At 41.9% G+C, this 21,857-nt stretch overlaps 2 protein-coding genes across 4 annotated transcripts in view; both read left to right on the forward strand.

Annotated features, from left to right (window-relative positions):
- Nucleotides 1-12,457, forward strand: part of LOC146513407 (neuronal acetylcholine receptor subunit alpha-7) — a 121,558-nt gene extending 109,101 nt beyond the window's left edge. Inside the window, exon 11 of the transcript XR_014874930.1 lies at nucleotides 5,247-12,457. The gene's annotated coding sequence lies outside the window, so the exon portion shown is untranslated. The remainder of the gene's footprint in view (nucleotides 1-5,246) is intronic.
- The window catches only part of immp2l (inner mitochondrial membrane peptidase subunit 2), a 222,847-nt gene continuing 203,500 nt past the window's right edge, over nucleotides 2,511-21,857 (forward strand). The window contains exon 1 of one of the 3 annotated variants that reach the window (XM_085165426.1): nucleotides 2,511-2,698. The gene's annotated coding sequence lies outside the window, so the exon portion shown is untranslated. The remainder of the gene's footprint in view (nucleotides 2,699-21,857) is intronic. The other 2 variants (XM_085165424.1, XM_085165425.1) reach the window with 2 other exon arrangements.

A 21,857-nucleotide genomic window follows, 5' to 3' on the forward strand; every position in this document is an offset into this window, starting at 1 on the left:
CAAGGAACCCCAACCCCAAAGTAGGCCTTTGTGGTTCTTAGATGAATTTGGTCCATCTCCTTCCACCTCTCTCCAAAAACACACCTTCCTTCTAGATTACTGCAATCCAGAATAATTTTATGGATGGAATCTGGGATGAAAAGCTCAAATGAAGACTTGATGTCCTGCACATGAGTACCTGTCAGCCGTGTTGGCCCTGGCTTATCACAGTAACAGCTCTGCAGAGTGGCTCATTTCTTGGGCAAGAAGACCATTCAATTTCACCAGTTATTGACATCCATATTTCTTCACTTGCTGTCTGCTGGGCTTGTTCTGGTCCTGGAGCTGGCTGCAGATGGGCTACTCGTCTTCGTTTTGTTACTAAATGGTGCTCAACCTCATCCTCTTCTTCAAAGTCACTCTCAGACTCTGAATTTTCAGAAATGTGAAATATTCTGAAACCTCCTCCTCGACATCATCATCCAAAGCTCCTCTCTCTTCCAAAATCCATTGGATGGCCCTCGCAGCAGATAATCTTTTGCCATCCTGATCAGTTGTGATAAAGAACCACACTGGCAAAGTCTTATTTATAGTATTATGCCCCTAATTTGCAGGTGGGACAGGGTATGAGAAAATAAAATTTGGATCCCTCAAGAAAGAGGGTAAAATGTGCAGGATTGTAAGAGCAGACGTGTTGATAGCTGAATTTTCAACAATGTTGCAACTTTGTGCGGAGCAGGAGGGGAAGAAAACACTATCAGCAGCACCAGAAAAGAGGAAGACAGAGTGTGGGAACACAGGATCTACACTTTCAACACTTTTATTAGACCTGGGTCCAGTGGACCCGAACACCTTGTATGTAATGTAAATGCGTGGGGGGAGGTACAGTATGAGGTCATTGAAAATTAGTTCGGATTTATGTTCTTCACAGAAAATAAGCCAAAGCCAATGAGTTTCAGGTTGAAAAAATAATTAATTGTTTAATTTTTCTTTTGAAAAAAACTGAAAACGGGTCTCACAGACCCAAACACAAGGATACAAGGGTTAATTCATGATTTAACAAAGAGGGCCGGCAGGTTTAGATAGTTTGATGCCTTAATAAACGAACTCGTCATCTAAAAACCGGATTGTGTGTTTACTCTGATTATCTTTGTGTAATCTAAAGATTAGTTTGATGATCTGAAACATGTAGGTGTGACAAATATGCAGAATCGTGAATACTCTTTCTTCCTTATTGCTTGTGTCAATGAAGACTCGAGGTAACTTTTGGATACGACCGCGCGACTCGTAGAGGTCAGAGTGTGCGTGCTTATGGATTGACGTGGATGTGAGGGACACACCAGGCTGTACTCTGACTTTTTGAGCCGTTGTGTGTTTTGCCTCACGATTCAGAGCTTTTAATCAAGTGTACCTACATCTGTCATAAAAAAACAAAAGGAACTGATGCCGAGCACTGAGTGACACTTGGGTGACTAACAGACAAGATGAACAGCATCCCTCTGAGTGGTTTTCTTTGCAGCTGATGTGAGTCATCAGTGATCATTTCCTCAGGGAGACACTGTTCTGCTCTGTAAGTGAGAGCTCTCACATTCATTTCCCACAGCAGGCTGTCCTGAAAGTGTCCATTAACAGCCTGAACGTCTGCAGAAATGGCAACATGACTAAAATGTAAATGCAAAGGCTGTTGTGTCAAATTAAGAGTCTATCTAATCTAGCAGTCTGGGGTGTCCTCGAGCCTCTGAGATTGATTTCTGAAGAATATGGCTGGAAACACTCATTATTTCTCTGATGAGACCCAAACCAGCAGTATGTTAGTCCATCTGTTAATATTCCTCCCTCTGTGGCATTCAGCTTTAAAGGCCATTAGTCTGATTGAGCCAAAACCCCAGATGATTTTAAATTATCAAATTGGGTTGGAAATCAAGAGGATTAAGAAATTATCCACAGCTTTCCAATAAAAGCTCAAACTTATTTTTACAAATATGAGATAAAAGTAAAAATCTTAGAAAGTCACTGTTTGTGTCATGAAACACAGGAAGATGCAGACTGTAGAAAAAGAGCTGAAGCAACAGAGAACAACCCTTTATCAAATAAAGCAAAGTCCAAAAAACACAGCAGGGGTTAGAGGAAGAACCGAGCGTCCCATCACAGCACAAAACAACAAAGTGGGAGGCAAAAGCTGTGACTTTGTAAGTTCATGTTTCAGAGATGAAACTAAAACTTAACATTCAGTTATTCAAAAGTTTGAAAGGTTTGAGGCTCACAAATCTGAGATTAAGGCACAAAAATCAAAATGTAGACAAATCAAATTTTGTAGATAAATACATTTTATAAATATGTTTTTAAATCAATTATTATGTAAAACTCGGGACTATTAGCTTCATATTTGTAGTCTCTGAAGCCAGTACATTTTGTAGGTCAAAACTTTACGTGATACCAAAATGAATGAATAAAATGTATTTTTCTCATTTTATTTAAAAAAGAAAAGAATTGACTGCTTTTAATTTGAAAGTTAAAACTGTGACAAATAAAAATAATCAAATAGTAACAAAGCATAAAACAACTGTGCTTTTATCCTTTAATTTTACTATTCTCGTTGTCCAAAATTGACCTAAAGGGCTTCCGTACATCAGAAAACGAGAGCGGTACGGACAGGCTTTAGGACCGGGCGGCCGACACGTGGTGGCAGGACAACCGGAAGCCAGAACTCACGTTACTGGTAGGTGTGTTAGCCGCTTTTAGCTTCTGAGCCTGTATCGCCGCTGCGCTCGTGCTTTAAACGGGTTCGGTTGGTCGGAGCTCCGCTCCCCGCGTGTCTCTGCCTCTGTGAGGGCACCCACGTTTGTCTGTGACCCCAACACAGTCTGAAAAGTTAGCAGGACGGCTAGCAGCAGCTCCAGCTAGCTGTTAGCACACACAGGTCAACAGCATTGACAGGGAGCCTAAAGGTGGACGGAAGAGATGGTGTGAGGATGAGAGTTGTTAAGGTGGACTGTTATCGAGGATAGTTGATGGGTTTTTGTGAATAATGCTGAAGAAGTGTGCTTCGCTCCTTGTGCTTCATCGTGTTTGACTTTAATAAACTGACTCGTGTCATGTAAAGCTCCAAACTCAAGGGATGAGCTGATGTTGCCACACAAAACAGGCAGCTTAGCAGAGAGCCAGCTGTAAACGACATTCTGGGATATTTAGGCAACACAATAAGCCTGCCTCAGGCCACATACACCAGTGCTGCTCAAGTTACTTGAAAATAGTAATTAGTTACTAATAACTGATTAGCTCTCCAAGAAAGTAATCCCATTACTTTACTGATTATGTATTTTCAAAGGTAATTAGTTACCTTTAAAAAAACATGATACACAACCTGGATATGTAATAAAGTTATAGCCCTGTAGCCCAGTTCTGTTTTTTCTGCATAATCCATCATATAAAATGTAACCAAATGCAAAAATCTCTTTTTAAAACGTGTTTTATTAGTTTTAATCTTTTAAGTTTATTCACATTGCATCAAGCAAAATTTAAATTATATGCAAGAAGAAATGTGTTTAACATTTAAAGCTATTTTCTGCAGATTCCAGCATATAAAATAAAATCATGTTTTGTGTTTACACTCTTTCACATAGATGCAAGTAAAACACAGCAGAAAATAAATCAAAGACTCAGCAGCTCTTAAATCTATTGTCACCTGTTTAGCAGGAGTGGGGCGGGTGGAGGTTTGTCCACGGCGGTCATGTCAGTGGGAGGATCCGGGGGTTTCTCTGTGAATGTCACGTTCCCGTGGCAGCGTGCTCGCTGCTCGCTCAGATTTGAAGTTTAATTTTTCGCTGTAGAAACAAGTTTCCTTCCCACGCAGAGTGAACAGCAGAAGCTAATGTTTGTGTCACTATTTATCGAATAAACCTTAAGCAAGGTCAGTGCGTCCACGCTTTGAACGCTGCGTGGTCGTACTCTCTCCATCACGTCTGTTACCACGAACGTCACACACTCGTACGTTATTGTCATGAGACACTCTCACAAATAAAATCACGGTTTAGTAACGCAGCGTGCTTATGGGGAAGTAACAGTAATCTAATTACTTTTTTTGCAATAGTAATACTTTACTCGTTACTTGAAAAAGTAATCTGATTACAGTAACATGTTACTGCCCATCTCTGCATACGACAGTGTTTACCAGCAGAAAGACTGTTGTATGTCAGCACGAGTCCTTTAAGTGTCCTTAAAGAGCTGAACTTCCAGCTAGGGTGGGCGATATAAACGATATAAATTTGGCCAACGATAGAGCGACATAGTCAAAATCTCTATCGCGATAGCGCATGTTGATGATGTCATCAAGCTGCGCCTGTTTTGGTCGAAAGCATCGCAGCGGCTAAAACCATTATCATCTGCAAATTATGCCGAGAGTCATGGCAAAGAGATGAAGCACTTTTGAAATATGGGGAAAGCCAAAAACTGCGCTTCCTCCACTTCCGTAACATTGATTCATTAATGTTGAATTCTCTCGCAGCTAATCTGTTCCCATGTTGTTGCAGTATATTAATAACCAACCTCGTATTGTGGATGAATGATCTCAGTTGTTCTCCTGACTGAAGTTTGGCCCGTGTACAGCATCCTGCTATGCGATTACATTTGTCCCTGACCACCAGAATCTCTCACGTTAACTTTTATCGAGTGGAAAAAAAGTTGGCGTTCATCCTCCAGCTTCACTGTGCTAATGTTATGCTAACATAGCTGTGTAGCTAGCAATCATGTAGCACAACATTATATACCAGGTAGTCCAACTTCAGTAAATCTACAAACGTCACTGCTGTTTAGTTTTCTGTCTTCATTTATGTTTGAAGTGATAGCAGAGCTGTACGTTTGAATTAGTTTCAAAAATCTCTCAGTCAGAACATGCTATGAAATGTTTAGGTGGAAGCTAGCGAGCTAACTTCCTGTTAACTTCTAACTCCGTTAAATTTAATAAATTCTGTTTTCATGGATGTTAAACTTAATTGTTACACCTGGTAAAGCAGCAACGCTGATCATTTTATTAAAGATGAAAGAATTTAGACCGTTTTTAACTCTCAGTGTTTGTTTGACTTTGGGACCTGAAGCAGACGGAGTTTAGGACCCAGATTACTCCGCGAAGCTCCTCACTACGGCAGCCGTAATGCTCTGACAATCCATCAAGCAGTGCAGCTTACCAAAGTTGTACTAAAACATTTTTAACAGATTTCTGCCCAAATCAGTTCGAGTTTTGATTTTTGAGAAAATTAAAGGATTTTAAGCTTTATAGTGTGGAAAATACGTTATACAGAAGAAAAGAATATATCGTGATATATATCGTTACCGCACATGCTTCAAATTATATCGCGATATGAATTTTAGGCCATATCGCCCAGCCCTACTTCCAGCTGTGCCGACATGTGTATCATCAGACTGTGGATAAGACGAGCTGTCTACAGATCTGATTATTAAAGACACGTTTACACCATCAGCTTCATCACTTAAGCTCATGTGTTACATAAACAAGGAAAATCATTTGGCACCTTTGCCCGTCGGTATCTTCTTAGTGGTTTCACAGATCCCACATCTGCTCGGTGGTCCAGAACCAGTTCTTGAAAGTCACACTCACAGACTGTATATAAAAGATGGCTGTAGCCACTGTGGTTTTCAACTCTGGGTTTTTTAACCTCCTGAGACCCAAACTCTTTCATGACATGCATTTTTAATTTCTCTTTGCTATCTGGGCTGATTGGGACCTGATGAATGTAAAAACAAAGAATTACCTGATTTTTGTTTCTGATGAAAATAATATCCACATATGAGGACATTCGTTTTAAATTTCGATAGAACGGTGGCAGTATGACGTCCTCGTGAGTGGATATCAGGCCCTTGTAGAGCAAAATTTAGTATTTTGGTCTAAATAACCCAACATGTGATGTCCACATATAAGGATGCCAGGTCCCAGGAGGTTAAAGCATTTTGGACATGTTGTTACTACCAAACACAAAACAAAATTCAAATGGAAGCTGCATTTTTTGCAATGTCACAATAATCTCCTCCTGCATTTCCAAGCTCTAATATGTTTAAGGCCATTCTTGGGGTTTGCGTAGTTAAACCTCATTATTGGGAACTTGTGTTACAAATTTCAACCACGTAGTTTTGTAACTGATCTTTCTGCAGGCCTTCAAACATGAAACTGCAGCAAATGTTAAAGCAAATTCAAGTTTTCAGAATTTGACATTCAGAATGGATGGATGCAAATTCTCAAAGTCATATTTTCAGATCTTTGGCCTAAAAGTTTGAATGGCGTATCTGAAGCAGCTTCCCATCATTTGAAAATCTTTATGACCAAACTCAGAACCTTACCGTTAAGACTTCAGGCTGGGAACTTTTCTTGAATTTGGTCATTCGATCGAACAATATATCTATTACATCAGCCTTGAGATAACAGAGCCTTAAAAGGCCGTCAGAGAATTCAAATGTAAGACTTCTGAAGACTAAATCAATCAGAGGGTTGGATAGAATCAAATTCCAAGGACAGGATGAAATCAAATGTGACAAATCTGTGTCCTTTTACTTTGAACAACCTGCTGCAGCTTTTTTGTCCACTGCAGTAATGATCTGATCGTTTTTTGGCTCTCATCATTTATTCATTAACCCTGAGAGCAAGTAGCAGCACATCCAAGGACATGAGAACAAAAATATTGGTTTCAAACAGGAAGTGTCTGCTCCTCCCTTTAATGAACAGAGCACAGCAGGATTCATGCGGACAGCGGTCTGTTTCACACAGGTCTGCTGCAGTTTCATTGATAATATCTGAGAGACTGAGATGGACATGTGCAGAGGATGATGAAGGTGGAGCTGCCAGGCAGGAGGAAGACCTCAGAGGAGGTTCATGGGTGCAGTGAAGGATTGGTGCAGAGGGTTGGAGTGACAGACGAGGATGCTGGGGTAGGAGGAGGCGGAGGCAGCTGAAGCAGTGTGGCGACCCCTAAAGGAAGCATGAGGCGGTGCACACTGGGTCTTTATATCATGCTCAGTGGCTCCATAGTGTGGTGGTTAACACATTCGCCTGATCTGCACCCGACATGAAAGTGTGTGGATCCGCCCTCTGTGAGAGAGCGTCTGATTTCGTTCAGCTCGTCTCCATGACGGCTGCAGCAGTGCTGATGCTGTTTAACCCTTTAAAACCGGTCAGAGCAGCACGCTCCGTTTTGTGCAACTACTTTTAAATCCCGGTAGCTCTGCAACCACGTGAGCTAGCGCAATAATTTTTTTTGCATATGAAACCTGAGGAGTTGTACTTACATCTTATACCATCAGCTTGTCCTCGGTCACAGTTTCCTTCCACATATAGCTTTGCAAAAACTGCATAAAAAGCACTTGCAGCAACAAAAACATAATATTCCAGAAACACGCTTTGCCGATCCGATCAGCTGTTTGTAACACTTCCTACATTGGATTAGACGTCAGCGTGAACTATCGCATGTCCGCCATGACCTGCCCGAAATGTAGTTTTTTACCATCAGGGCCTCATGAGCCTATACTGGTGTTTTTAAAAGTTATGTTTGACTTTATGACTTTCTGTGTGGTTTCTGGGATGCTTAGGACTCATATTGCACTGCTGGAAATAGTTTATTTTGATGCATATGCTGCTTTTTTGCAAATTTGCATCATAATATTTATTTTCGTTTTTCCTGCAGTGTATAAAAATTGGTGTATTTCAAAAATAAAACTATGAAGACACTCAAAATAAATTTCCTGTGGTGGGAAACTATTTTGTGCAACTTTTTTGTATTTACAGTTTTGAGGGATAAGCCTCTTAAATTTCTCTAACTAGAAATATATGTTAAAAAAACAAAAACGATTTTCAATTTTTTTGTAGTTTATTGCACTTTTTTGCAATTTATGTAATTACTATGCACTTAATGCAGACATATTATTAAAATTTAGGCTGTAATGGTTGTATTGATGTATAGCAACTTGAAATGCTCCCAAAAATGGCTCCACAGCATGTAAACATATAATATAAGCTCTGGCGGACTTGGTTCTATGGTAGGTCTTAAAGGGTTAAGTCCATCATCCTGTTATGTTTACACTCACTGACATTTGACTACGATGATGCTGTTCTCAGTTATGCCCTGGACCTTGCTGTTCCACACCAGCCTCGCCGTCTCCGTCTGTCCTCAGATGTTGACGCGTTCGATACTTTGATCATATTTTTAAGGTCGTCCGTCCTCAAACGCCCGCGGGGACGCTCCTGCTGGCAGATAGAGATCGAGCTTAGCTTAGCAGCCGCTGCCGCCTGATTTTTAGTTGGTAGATCAACAGAACCGTCGTTCAGTTTGGGACTTTTATTCATTTTTCTTTTTGTGTAGATTAGCTGTAAACTGAATATTGAGTTTCCGTTGGGAACACAGAGGGGCAGGTTTGATGGACGTTTCTGACATTTTAAAGATTCATCACACAAAAAAAAAAACCACTGGTGGAAAGATGACTGATTCTAAAAGTTTGTGGAGCTCGGTAATAATTGCAGCTTTCGCTTCTTCCTTTGTTCGAAGGACCCTTTTGTTGTGTTTCCATAATATGAATTTGATTAGTAACTCTAGGTTTCTTTTCATGAAATACTCTGAGCTGCAGTATAATTTCCACAGTAGCGATAATGTTATGCTGTCATGTTGCTGAAAGGCAGTTTGAGCTGCCAGCTTGATTAAATGTCAGATATTACAGATGTAATCAGCCGCGCTGCTGTCCTCCCTCCTCAGGAATATCAGATTATATTGTTGTTGTGGACTCGCGCAGATGAATGATATTTTTATTACTTTTTATTACATAAACAAATAAATCTACAGTACATAACAAAATGAGACACGCACGCAAGAAAAAACAAAATATTTATTTATAGCACATTTTTCAGAATCCGTCCAAGGTCGAAACATGCGTTGGAGCCCATAGACTGTATATAAAAGATGGAGTACACCAGCTGCTGTGTGTTTTTAATGGATTAAGTTTATGAGAATGAATCAGTTTGTTGGAAGATGTAATTATGCGTTAATGAGTGCATATTTATGAATATTTCCTGTATTTATTTAGTGAAAATGACTAAACGTTGCGATCGATTCTAATCAGTCTGCTGAGTCTGTTTTACGCTGCTTTAACTTCAGCAACGAGAACAATTCAGCTTTAATACAGAACTAATCACAGCAACAGTCGCCTCAAGCTGCTTTATACTGTAAGGTCGACCCTACAATAATATATACAGAGAAAAACCCAACAATCATATGACCCCCTATGAGCAGCACTTTGGCGACAGTGGGAAGGAAAACTCCCCTTTTTTTTTTTTTTAATGTTTATTTATAAGATTTTAAGTTCAAAGTTACATAATGTCACACCAGACAAAGGACATAAGATTCAAAAACAATAACATTTAAGCACAGAAAAAAAAAAGAAAAAACCCAAACAGGAAAAAAATTAAAAAAATTAAAAAAAATAAATAAATAAATAAAAATACACCAGTTAGCCAGTTCAAATCAAAAGTTCAAAAGAAACACCATTGCCCAAAGAAGATGATCTTCTGTGTGAGGTTAGACAGGGCAACAGACAGTTCACCAAGACCAGAAGATGTGGGAAACATGTCCAGGAAGGAATCAGGGTCCGGCAGAGGTGCAGTTTCACACAAACACAAAGTGCAGTCAAATGGGTTAAAGTTTATGTTAAATTCCCATTAATATGATTGAGAAAAGGGCCCCAGATTTCGACAAACTTAAAATGGGTGTCAGCCAAACGATAACGAACCTCTTCAATATACAAACAAGCAATCATCTCACGTAGCCAAACCCTGAACAGTGGAGGAGACGGTGATTTCCAGGCTCTAAGAAGAAGTCTTCTAGCTACAATCATGCCAAAGATTAAGGCTTTCTCAGGGGAAAAACTCCCTTTTAACAGGAAGAAACCTCTGGCAGAACCAGGCTCAGGGAGGGGCGGGGCCATCTGCTGTGATTGGTTGGGATGAGAGAAACACTGTAACGATCATAGCAGGTGTTCAGCAGAGCAGATGTTTGGTGCTGACACTGGAGATGCTTTATTTCCTGTTCCAGGGCAGGTTGTTCCTGTTGAGCATTAGAGAGGTCAGTGGGAGCCACACTCTCAGGCTTCAGACTCTAAATGCTCAGTTTTTCTGTTCTTGAATCTGTGTGATGTCAGAGAGAGCAGATTGCCCTAATATGGTCATGTCAGACGGCCACCCTGACTGTGAACGCAGAAGCCCCGCCCACTTCTATGTGAGCATTTAGGAATACAAATAAGGAGGCTTAAATGAGCCAACTTTAAATGTTTATGCGTTTCATATTTCAGTTTTAATTGTAGAGGGGAAATGAAAGAAACTGCTTGGCTAAATATGACTCCACCCACCAGCTTCTGTTCAGCTGCAGACTGACAGGTGCAGCAGGTGTAGGTGATATGTGGTGTAGATGTGCGTCCTGGTTGCGTTGCTGCAGTGCGATGTGGCGGTGGGAGGCACTGCTAAACGGCCTCAGCGGGGAGGAAGCTGCTCTGGAAGATAAACTTTTTTTTCACCCACATTTCCCCCGAAATCTCGCACTCGGGAGGAGATGTCTCATTTGTTCTCTTCTAAGTGCTGTCATTTGTGATTTTTGCTGTCGTTTCTCTTGACAAGTGCATTTTGACACCTGCTATTTGGTTCATAACAAGCCTGTGAAGCAGCCACAAGGAGAAAGATGTGCAGCGCTGCCTCGGCCGGGTTATTTCGGTGTAATTTCCGTGCTGTCGAGTGGCTTTCAGCCTGTATTTGTGTTCCAGAGCGGCTGCCGGAGCTAATGACTGCATCGCTGGTGGGCCAAACTGCCCATTAGTCCTCCAAGGTGAGCGGAAGCAGGCATTTTTGTAATGCCTTCCCTGCTGCCGTTGCCTAAAAAGCCGCGTCTGATGTTCTGCATGAGAGACAAATCCCATTTGTGTCCGGGCAGCGGGCCTGGATCCGCCCAGCTTACAGTCAACACTGACACCCGTCCAGTAATCACCTTAGTTTTGGCTGAGCGAGCGCGGCGAGGCTCGGCGGGCTGGAGATGAATAAACATTCAGTGATAAGGTTAAAGAGATTATCTGGCGAATGACTTATTTCATATAAGTACCTCATACAAAGTCAGAGCAAATGTCAAAGTTGTCGAGGGGGGGCTTCTAGTTGGCCCTCTAAATGCGGGCATAAGGATGCTTGTGTGTGTTTGCCGGTCACAGACTTTGTTGTGGAGCTCAGTCTGGTCTGTTACAGGATATATGGGCATCAAATGTGCTGTGGATGATCTGGGTCCACACAAGATCAATGTTTATCTTCCTGGTGACCTTTCCTTGAGATCTTAGCTGTTTGGACTTGGTGAACATCACCTACCAGTGTGGGGATAAACCCCTAAACTGCCTGTTCTCTTACAAACATTACCACACCATCAAATAGTTTCAGTTTTACTCATTTATTGTTTTTTTGTGCAAATTCTAAAGCAGAAAATTCCCCTCCTGTGTAAAGCGTCTTCTTTTGAAGAGTCGGTGCCTCGTTATTAACCCTTTAAGACCTACCATAGAACCAAGTCCGCCAGAGCTTATATTATATTTTTACATGCTGTGGAGCCATTTTTGGGAGCATTTCAAGTTGCTATACATCAATACAACCATTATAGCCCAAATTTTAATAATATGTCTGCATTAAGTGCATAGTAATTACATAAATTGCAAGAAACTGCAATAAACTACAAAAAAATTGAAAATCGTTTTTGTTTTTTTAACATATATTTCTAGTTAGAGAAATTTAAGAGGCTTATCCCTCAAAACTGTAAATACAAAAAAGTTGCACAAAATAGTTTCCCACCACAGGAAATTTATTTTGAGTGTCTTCATAGTTTTATTTTTGAAATACACCAATTTTTATACACTGCAGGAAAAACGAAAATAAATATTATAATGCAAATTTGCAAAAAAGCAGCATCTGCATCAAAATAAACTATTTCCAGCAGTGCAATATGAGTCCTAAGCATCCCAGAAACCACACAGAAAGTCAGAAAGTCAAAGATAACTTTTAAAAACACCAGTATAGGCTCATGAGGCCCTGATGGTAAAAAACTACATTTCCATGAAAATGACGTCACTTCCGGTTTCGGGCAGGTCATGGCGGACATGTGAAAGTTCACGCTGACGTCTATTCCAACGTAGGAAGTGTTACAAACAGCTGATCGGATCAGCAAAGCGTGTTTCTGGAATATTATGTTTTTGTTGCTGCAAGTGCTTTTTATGCAGTTTTTGCAAAGCTATATGTGGAAGGAAACTGTGACCGAGGACAAGCTGATGGCAGAAGATGTAAGTACAACTCCTCCGGTTTCATATGCAAAAAAAATTATTGCGCTAGCTCACGTGGTTGCAGAGCTACCGGGATTTAAAAATAGTTACGAAAGCGGAGCGTGCTGCTCTGACCGGCTTTAAAGGGTTAAAGTTACTGCCAGAAGAACTCACCACAACAGAAGCTGTCTGATAAAGTGAAGCAGGCTGAAAGATCTCAACCAGCAGCACATCACGCCATGATCTAAAGAACCAGCTGAGAACCAAAGTCAGTGACATCATCAGTCTGAAAGGTCACAGAACTACCTGGACACCTGGAACGGTGCTGAACCTTCGCCATCGACGACGTCGGAGGTCATGATTCAACCACAAGAAAGAGAAGAAATGGCTCCATGGGAGAGTTTAAGGAGAAAACCACTGCTGACCAAAAAGATCACAAAGGCTCATCTCACATCTGCCAGAAAACATCTGGATGATCCCAAAGAGTGTTTGAGCCCCGTCACATCTGATGAGAGATCATGACAGCAGCTGCAGACACGGTGGTGGTCTGGGCTGCTCTGCTGCTTCAGAGTGACTCGCTGTAACTCAGTAGGGCTGCTCGATTATGGCAAAAATGATAATCACGATTATTTTCACTGAGATCTCGATTATTTGACGATATTTATTTAACAATAACAATGTGTTGATTAATGACTTTAAAGATTGTCAAAAATAATATAAAATAGTGCAAATACTGATAACAGTGCAAATGTTTGCAATATAAGAAATAAATGAAAAATGTAAACATCTATGTTTAGTGAAGTTTGCAGTGTTGCTCTGTGGTGCAGCTACGACACTGTAGCAAAGTTTACACACTGTGTCTACTTGATCCACGTCTGACTCATGAACCCATAATGTTTCCACACCACTCAAGTTTTTTTACCTCTCTTTTCAACCAACAGCAGTCACTCTCCTCTCCAAATAACTTCTGCTGAGCTTTCCGAGCTTTCCTCGGGTCCTCTTAATCAGCGGTCCCCAACCCCCGGGCCTCGGACCGGTCCGTGAGTCGTTTGGTACCGGGCCACGAGAGTTGAGGCTCAGGTGTGAAATGTATAGTTTTCAGGGTTTTTATCAGTTTTCAGTGTTATTTTGTTATCGTTTTTATCGTTTACTCTGTTTTCCTGGGTCTTTTCATGTGTGTTATGAATAAATTTTCTTTTTTTCGGTACCGGTACTAGTTTTATTTTGTTGTATTTATCCGCGACACCTTAAAGGCCGGTCCGTGAAAATATCGTCGGGCATAAACCGGTCCGTGGAGCAAAAAAGGTTGGAGACCTCTGCTCTTAATTGTTGTGACGCGTGTTCGAAATGCAGAGAGGTGCGCTCGATTTGCCACACGGAGCAGCGCGAGAGTAAAGCACGAGGGAGGGGCTAATAATCGGCTCAGTCATTTTTAATGATCGTTGAAAGCCCAGATCGTAATCGTGATTAAAATTCGATTAATTGAGCAGCCCTACCATGAATCTACCAGAAAACCCTGAAGGAGGAAGTCCGCGCATCAGTTCATGCCATGAAGCTCAAGAGCACTCGGGCAGCAGGACAATGATCCAGATAAATTTGGAGTTGCCAGCACTAAATCAGACTGAGATGCTTTTCTTCATGTTGGAAAACCCTCCAATGTGTCTGAATTCAAACACGCCATCAGGTGACCTCCATGTTTATATATCGCCAAAGGATATTCAGGTGAATCTGTTTCAGACTGGGACGGTGTAATTAAAGCTTCAGCTGTGTGGCTGCAAACAGTTCAACACGTCCACATCGAGCACCGAGAGTCGCTGTGTCACGTCGTAGGACTTGATGCAATAAAGTTTCAGATGCATTATTAACAGACACTTAAATGAAGTGTAATAATGCTGAGTGCACAGCAGCTTCCTGTTTACAGTCTTCAGCTGTCGTCATGAGGAAGAGGATGTCGCTGTTTTTACAGGATACGAAGGTTCACTTTGAGAGTCTGCTGACATCTTTCCCGTGAAGACGGAGAGATGAAGAAGAGCTTTGTCTGCAGAGGAAGAAATGGTCGCTGTGGACTACCCTGCTGGTAATTATGGGATGTCTGCTGGAAGTCTCAGAGATATGATGAGGGGAAAATCCATCCGGTGTCCATCTCGTCCTTTGGAGGACAGGTGGAGGTGAACGCTGGGTCGCAGGCAGACCGTGACGTTTGTGGGCTCTACGTCCTCCTGAAGAGGAGGCTTCTCGTCTGTCCCCACTTTAAAGGACGACTTCCTGCATCTGTTGTTTTCCTGTAGAAGAAGAGACAACGAGGTGGAGACAGAAATGGTTAAAAACAAACTGATGGGAAGGCGTCATGGTGGGATACTGACACTGTGACGTTTGAGGCTCGTTGTTGATGGAAGTGGCGATTACACGGTTAAACTTTTGGTGAATCCAGACGTGGCGAGTCATCTTATGACTTTCACAAGAGGGATAACGTTCATGTCAGAGTTTTGCGTCTCTGTAGAAGTTACGTCGTTCCTTTTGTTCAGCTCCTCTGCAATTACAGCGTCTCAGAGAGAAAGGCCCGACTACAGCCGACATCCTGGAGGTGTCTGTGAGGAGAGTGGCTTCCTGGGGTGAATCCTCCTCTTTGCTGAGGTCCTGCATCACAGAAGGGCCACGCTGGTCTCCAAATCCACGCTGGTCTGAGTGGAGCCTTTAGGACCACAGTGAGCTCAGTCTGTGGGTGGTGCTGGGTGCTCTGACTCCACAACGACAGCACAGCTGCTTGTCGATGGTGCAAAATGTCCTTCCTTACCTGGAGAGCTGACACAGTTTGTGAAGCTCTGATCAGAAGAACACAGCTGGGCGGCCGTGCCTGCTGCAGCGATGTCCTCCATCTCAAAGGATATTCCTTTAAACGCGTCTGTGTTTATTCATCTTCATCTCCTGCAACAGCTGAAGGCTATCAAAATCGTCGACGACTGATTTAATAGTCGACGCGTCGTTTGAAGCTTTGTAAGATCCCAAAAGACGCAGGAATAAGTAGTAGGATTTAAGAGTGTAATAACGGACTGAAACAGAAGATGGCAGCACTGCATGTACAGGGATGCCAGCTGCCGTTAAACCCCGAAGAAGAAGAAGCTGTCCCATAATAGAGATTGACAGACCACGTGACTTTTGCGCATTGCATGCCGGTAACTCGTGGCAAAACAATCCAAGTACCGCATCAAATGCAAGCATTTGCAGCACCGCAAAACGTTCATTCTCCGGTTCCAATACCTTCTTGCTTTTTCTTTGCCCCCCAAAAAAGTTATGTACAAAACGAAGGACAACAATGCCGGTCCGTACAAAGACAGACTCAATGAAAAGGCAAAGAAAAGATACGAGGAAAAAATCAAAGGAGTGAAAGGGTTAGACCCTTACGAGCACACAGAGTGGACAAAATACGTTAGCATGCTGCCCAACTTTCACCACGCTCATATTTATAATTATACGGTTCTTGGAGTGAGTGCATACACTCATGAAGTTTAGTAACTTCAGGTCACTGCAACAAGCCCAGGTACAGTTTACCGACGGATGGGTACAGGACCATGAAATGCACCGTGTAGAACGAAAGACCATCGTACGTATCATAAGTTTACCAGTCTCACAAATCGTCTTCATAAATACACATTCGTTAACCGTTTATTAACAGGACCTTTGAGCTCAACGGTAATTAATTAGTAGTGGAAATAATTTCTGGTTCATTACAGAAATGTAGCAGTGACAATAATATTGTATGCTGTAATCGTACTGGGCAATTAGTGATACAAAAAAAACAGTTTTATCCTGTGAATAAAAGTATACGTTTTGTCAATGTACCATGGTAATAACAGAAGCAAAACGCAATATTGTGTCAGGACAATTCACTATTTATGCACAATAAACAAAGGAGCATAGCGCCACAATTTCTGTTCAGCGCCAGACTTGCTTGTAACCTACATCACCAATTATGTTATGAAAAATGAAAAACACTACAAAACACTGACCTTTGTGGAAATGCTTGGAGCAGACTAACCTGTGAGCTGGATGTTCTGGGACGTTATATTTGGTCTTTGAATGGCTGTAATCCAGGCCATCTGTCGCCTCTTTTTACTTCAGAAACATGGCTCGAACAATTTCTCTTCAACGACGTAATCCGATAAAAAAAACGATCTCTTTACCCGTCGGCTTCATGGCTGTCATGCGACCGGCTATTGCAGTTAATAATACAACAGCTTCTTGACAGTTTTTTGTGTTTCTTTTTATCGCTGTGTGACTGTTTTCAATTGAAAGCCTGTGTGTGCTAGTACCTCTTGCCACGAGTTCCCAGAATTCTTTGCGGTTTTACCCTTGAATGACGTCACATTTTCAATCTCTATTCATAGCGCGGCCCAGCTCAGTTTCCAACAATGGCGGCAGCTAGTTAGTTTTAATATTACTCTTATTATTCTTTCTGGGTCACAAAATAAACGTTTAACATATTTTCAGGCGAGAATGTAGCTGTGTAAACCTCAAATATCTGCTCAGTTTATCAGGACACCACATATTTTCAAAAGTGCTCCGACGTTTTCGGAGACGTCTGTTAGCCACTAGCTCGATAGCTAGCCGGGGGCTAGGCTCACTAGAGCCGTGAGAACACCGGACTCCGGCAAATCGTTTTCAAACCCACCACCGTCTTTCGCTACTCAGGTTAAACATGATATATAAGTCACTTAGATAACTTAAAATGTTATTGTTTGGCTTTTTCAGTATTTTATTTGTTCCTGAGTAAATCGGTTTGGCTGAGATTAAAGTTATAGTTTTTACACAGCTGAATAAACGTCAAGCAGACAGCTGATTATCAGAAGTGTGAGATGCTCGAGAATATACTCCAGTGTCCTGTTATATTTTAGATAGCAAGGAGTTTATTAAACTTCACCGAAACAATCTGCAAATTTCATTAAAATTTAATAAACTCTCATCTTGTCTTTATTTTTAGTTAGCACATACCTTAAACACTTAAAGCTGTAAGCTAATGATAGTTATATAAGAGCAGATGCCGCTGGTGCAATAAGCTGTAGTTTTACGTCCAATGGATGATGATCTGATTAGTCGACTAATCGCAAAAATAATCGGTGACTAGTCGACTATCAAAATAATCGTTTGTGGCAGCGCTAATCATGTGCACATGCTGGGTGCAGTTTGTAAGCAGCACTCACTGAATCCTAACAACAGTTTGATGAATAAAGAGTTTCTCTTTCAGTCTTCTGCTTGTGCAGATGAACACACTCCATGTTTTTATTCTTGGTTCTGCTAGAGCAGCTTTGCACGAGTCAGATTATCAAAATCATCTCTCTTTATCTCATTCTGCACCTTTGTATCTGAAGCCATCGGGCACGCCTGCTCTTCATATCCTCGATGGGAAAAGGGAAAAGCCAGCCTGTGTTCAGAGGAGGAGCCGATCCTTGCTTTTGAAAGTTGTTAATCCAGTTAACCCTGGAAACGGAGCAGCTCACCCTGTGATGAGTGGACGGACACTTCTAACTCATATTTGAGATGATTGCATATCCACAAGTCGTACAGGATGTAAATCTCTCCTGTTACAAGTGTAGTAAAAAGCTTCTGTAGATGGAATAGAAAGCGCTGGACGGGCTCATTAATGTCAGATGTTACAGATGTTATCAGTACGGCTGCGTTTCTTCCCCTCAGCAACAGCAGATCATTTCTTTGCCGTGAACTCTCGCAGCTGACTGCTGTTATTTGTGGTTTGTTTGGTCGCGTAATAATAATCAAAATAATGCGTTTACCTGGCAGGAAATGCATGAAATCAATCGACGGTGCACACAGACACAGATGTGTGAGATATCGTTCTCACACTGGCCTCAGAGGCAGCTCTGCAGATTGACGCCGTTTGTGTTCATGAATGGATTTTGCTGGTCGGCCGTGAGGTTCGTCCCCCTGCGGCCTGATTAGCTGCCGTCTTAGTCGTAGTTTGCATCTCTTGCACAGACATTACTTTGATCACCTGCAGGCTCATGATATCACTGATGTCACTAACACTGGTAGCATTGATTGGCTGTTGTCAGCACAGTGTTAGGCGTGCAGGTTCACAGAGAGCACAAAGTGTGCAGTAATTAAAACTCATCTCGGCTGCCTCGGGCATCCTTCTTCATCACCCGGATCCTCCCTCAGCACCACAGCCCTCTCTTTCCTAAACCTCCATCATACTTAGCTGTGGGTCAGGCTTCTCCACGGCCCCCCTCCCGCTTCCCCTGTAAAGCCCAGAACTGCTGCGGAGGCAGAAGTGGAAGCTGGTTTGTGGGGAAATCTCCCAGCGGCTGGCTGTAATCAGCGTTCCTGCTGCCTTGCTGCATCCTCCCCTGTGGATTTATCGGTCTGGAAAAGCTTTGGGACGCTAACATTAGTCACCGGCTGAGATGGAGTCCAGCCCAGAGACCCAGAAATTCAATTCTAGCAATTGGAGCAAAAGCACAGCACAATGTCTCGGCTTGATAGCGGCCGATATGCTGACCTCAGGTCTGCTCCGGGGCTCAGCGCTCGCTGAATCTGAAATTTCTACCGTCTGTATCTGGCTCATCTGAATAAATTGAAGCGGTTAGTGGGATTGGGTTTGTTGAGCTCCTGACAGATCTCTGAGAAGCTGCTTTTCGACATAAAGAGGCGTCCCCGAGCGCACACGGAGCATCGCTCTCTGACTCTCGTTGCTCTTTGAAAGCAGCAGCTTTCGCTTCGTGCCGCTGCAGTCTAATAACCCCAATAAGTGTTTGTTTATGATAACCTGCCTGGTCTGTTGCCACGGCTCGTTACAGAGCTCCTTCTGCACGTCGGGCGCCGCCACGAATATCAATGCGACAGAGAGATGTGCCGCGTTCACTCGTTTGTCACCACGTCAACAATATTAATGCCTTTCCTGCAGACTTGATAAAGACCGCTCCCCCGGCGGAGTTTAATGTGCTGGAGCGCAGTTGTCGCCACGGCGGTGTGGACACCGGGTTCCTCAGACGGGCCCTGAGAACCACAAACCTCTCGTTCTCTTTAAGCCAGACGTCTTCATGCTGCAAGATCTTTGTTTTTGAATCTTCAGCTTTAGTTTCCATGTAAAAGGAGCTAAAATGAAAAAAGAAGTCGCAGATTTGGTGTTTTTTTTCTCTCCAAATTCACTCAGGATAAGAACAAACTGTTAATAAGTGTGGCTCAGGATGCAGATTTGACATTTCTGTGTTGTTATTACGCCTGCTTTTGATAAATTACTGAAAAATGTCTGAGAACGAGGCGAGACAAGCGAGAACTTGACAGCCACTCACAGCTTGTTTTAAGAGCTCTTTGTTAGCAGGCCTGTGTTTATCTGAGCTTTCTACCATGAAAAGCAGCTGTGAGAATGTACAGTGTGCGTGGAGAGTCCTTCCTTTTATTAAATGTGTCATAATCAAAAGACATTGATTTTAGTAGCTCATCAAAGCTGCTGATACTGAGTTTGTGGAGTCTTTAGGGGATGTTCTTGACCATAATGTGTTTTGAGCCTCGAGCTGATGCTGCTACCAAACAAACTTCTTTTTAAGGAAAATTCGATCTTTTAATGTCTCATCTGAAATGTTTCCTTTGTTTTACAGAAGTTTTATTGAATCTGTTCTTTCTGTATCGCTGCTTGGTTTGGTAACACGACTTTGAAGAACAATGTTGGGACTTTTAGTAAAAACTGTCTGCAAACTCTCAGGGCAAGACGTCCATCTATAACCAGCACTGAGGAAGGCTCATGTTATTGTTAATTGTTCAAACCATCCACTCCACAGTTTGACATGTTGCCCTCTGGATGTTTTAGAGCACCTGTGAGACCAAAGGACTCCAGGTTTCCTTTATCCTGCTTCCTTAATGGTGAATAACCGTCTCGTTTTGTGCTAGCATGCTGCTAGCATCATGGACAGGTTTTTGACGCCCATCAAATGCAAAGCAGGAGATGAAGCATCACTGAATATGTTTCCAAACCAACTTTTCAAGCCAAAGACTAGAAAATATGGTGAAGCATGTCTCCCCTTTGGCTTCACCTGCACAAGTGCTGAGGTAGGTCTCCCTGCAGGATTGGTTTTCCCTGTGTGGGGGGACGCGAACATTTTTCTTGTCCAACAAGGGGGGGCCTAGCAAAAAAAGTTTGATGTAAAGGATGGATGTGACACAGCAGTTCCAAGGCTCGCAAAATTTCTAAATCCCTGGTAGCCCTTCGGGCAGGGACTCTTCAGTTTTTGGTAGTCCAAAATAAATTTAAGTAGCCCGAATAAAAAAGAGCAAATTTTTGATTGATGTTTTGTTTCCTGTTTTGTTTCCATTACAATATTATACTTTAATGTATAATATTGTAATGGAAACAAAACATTATAATTTATAATTAATAAATAATTAAATTAATAAAAAAGAGCAAATTTTTTATGTTTTGTTTCCTGTTTGTAATGGAAACAAAACATTAATCACAAAATTGTTAAAATACAAATCACAACAACTGTATAAAAATGACAATCATCAACTAAAAATACTTGGTTCTGATTGAACAGAAATTTCTATGAACTTGTAAGAACTTTAGAACATGAATCTGTGTCAGATCCTGAATCTGAAATTTCCACTGAAGTCACGGGTAAGAGGCAAGTGGAACCAAGATCGAGGCCATTTGCTTTTTGAAGTTTGCAAAGACTGCTAAATTGTGCCAGTGGTAGTTCACTCTTTGCAACATAGTAGCTGCTCTAAACAGATTTTTCAGGTTTATTTTTAGTCTATTTTTTGCAATTGGTGTTTGTTTTGGGAAAGATACTGCAGACTGAGCAATAATGCATTTCTAATGGGTTCTGATGGGGTCTTCCTAAAAATTACTGGTCCCAGTAACAAAGGCGCTTGTCGACTCAGAAATCGAGGGAAAACCAACAACACACCCGGCAGAACATTATGTTATTTAGCTCGTCATATTGCAGCCACAGAAATTCTTTTGTCCATGAAACCATAAAGCTGCACTTTCTTTTTGCCTTATAGTCTGATTTGTCATAACTTTTCCGTTTTGTGGTAAGCTTTTCTTTGGCTGTCACTTCTTCACCCTGACCTGTCTTATTTGGCTCAGCAGAACTAAAATATATATCCTGCTGCTTTTACACAGTCACTCACACAACGCTCAGCGATTCTCTGCGCGATCAACCTCTCACATGTTTAAGCTGCGGAGATTTCACCTGTCATGTTTGCATAGTAAGCTAACGATTGATAAGATGATGTCAGAGGAATTGGTGCACAAATTATCATCACTCACCAATCAGTGCTGTCGCTCTCTATACACAGTTCGCGCGATTGCAAAGTGAAAGCAAAAAACAAGCGCAAATTCAAACGATTTCAATATGTCACATATTCACAGTGGCTCACCGATGCCAATGACATAATTACTCAGCTACATTTTGAAAGAATGCAAAAGCATTGACATATATTTTTCCTTCCTACGATAGCCCGACGGGCAGGGCAGAGATAGATTTTGGTAGCCCGACTGGAAGAATCGCTAGCCCCGGGACGTCAGGCTAGCGATTTTCCCA

This window comes from Neolamprologus multifasciatus, chromosome 7 (assembly GCF_963576455.1).
Source record: "Neolamprologus multifasciatus chromosome 7, fNeoMul1.2, whole genome shotgun sequence".
Classification (NCBI taxonomy): Eukaryota; Metazoa; Chordata; class Actinopteri; order Cichliformes; family Cichlidae; genus Neolamprologus; species Neolamprologus multifasciatus.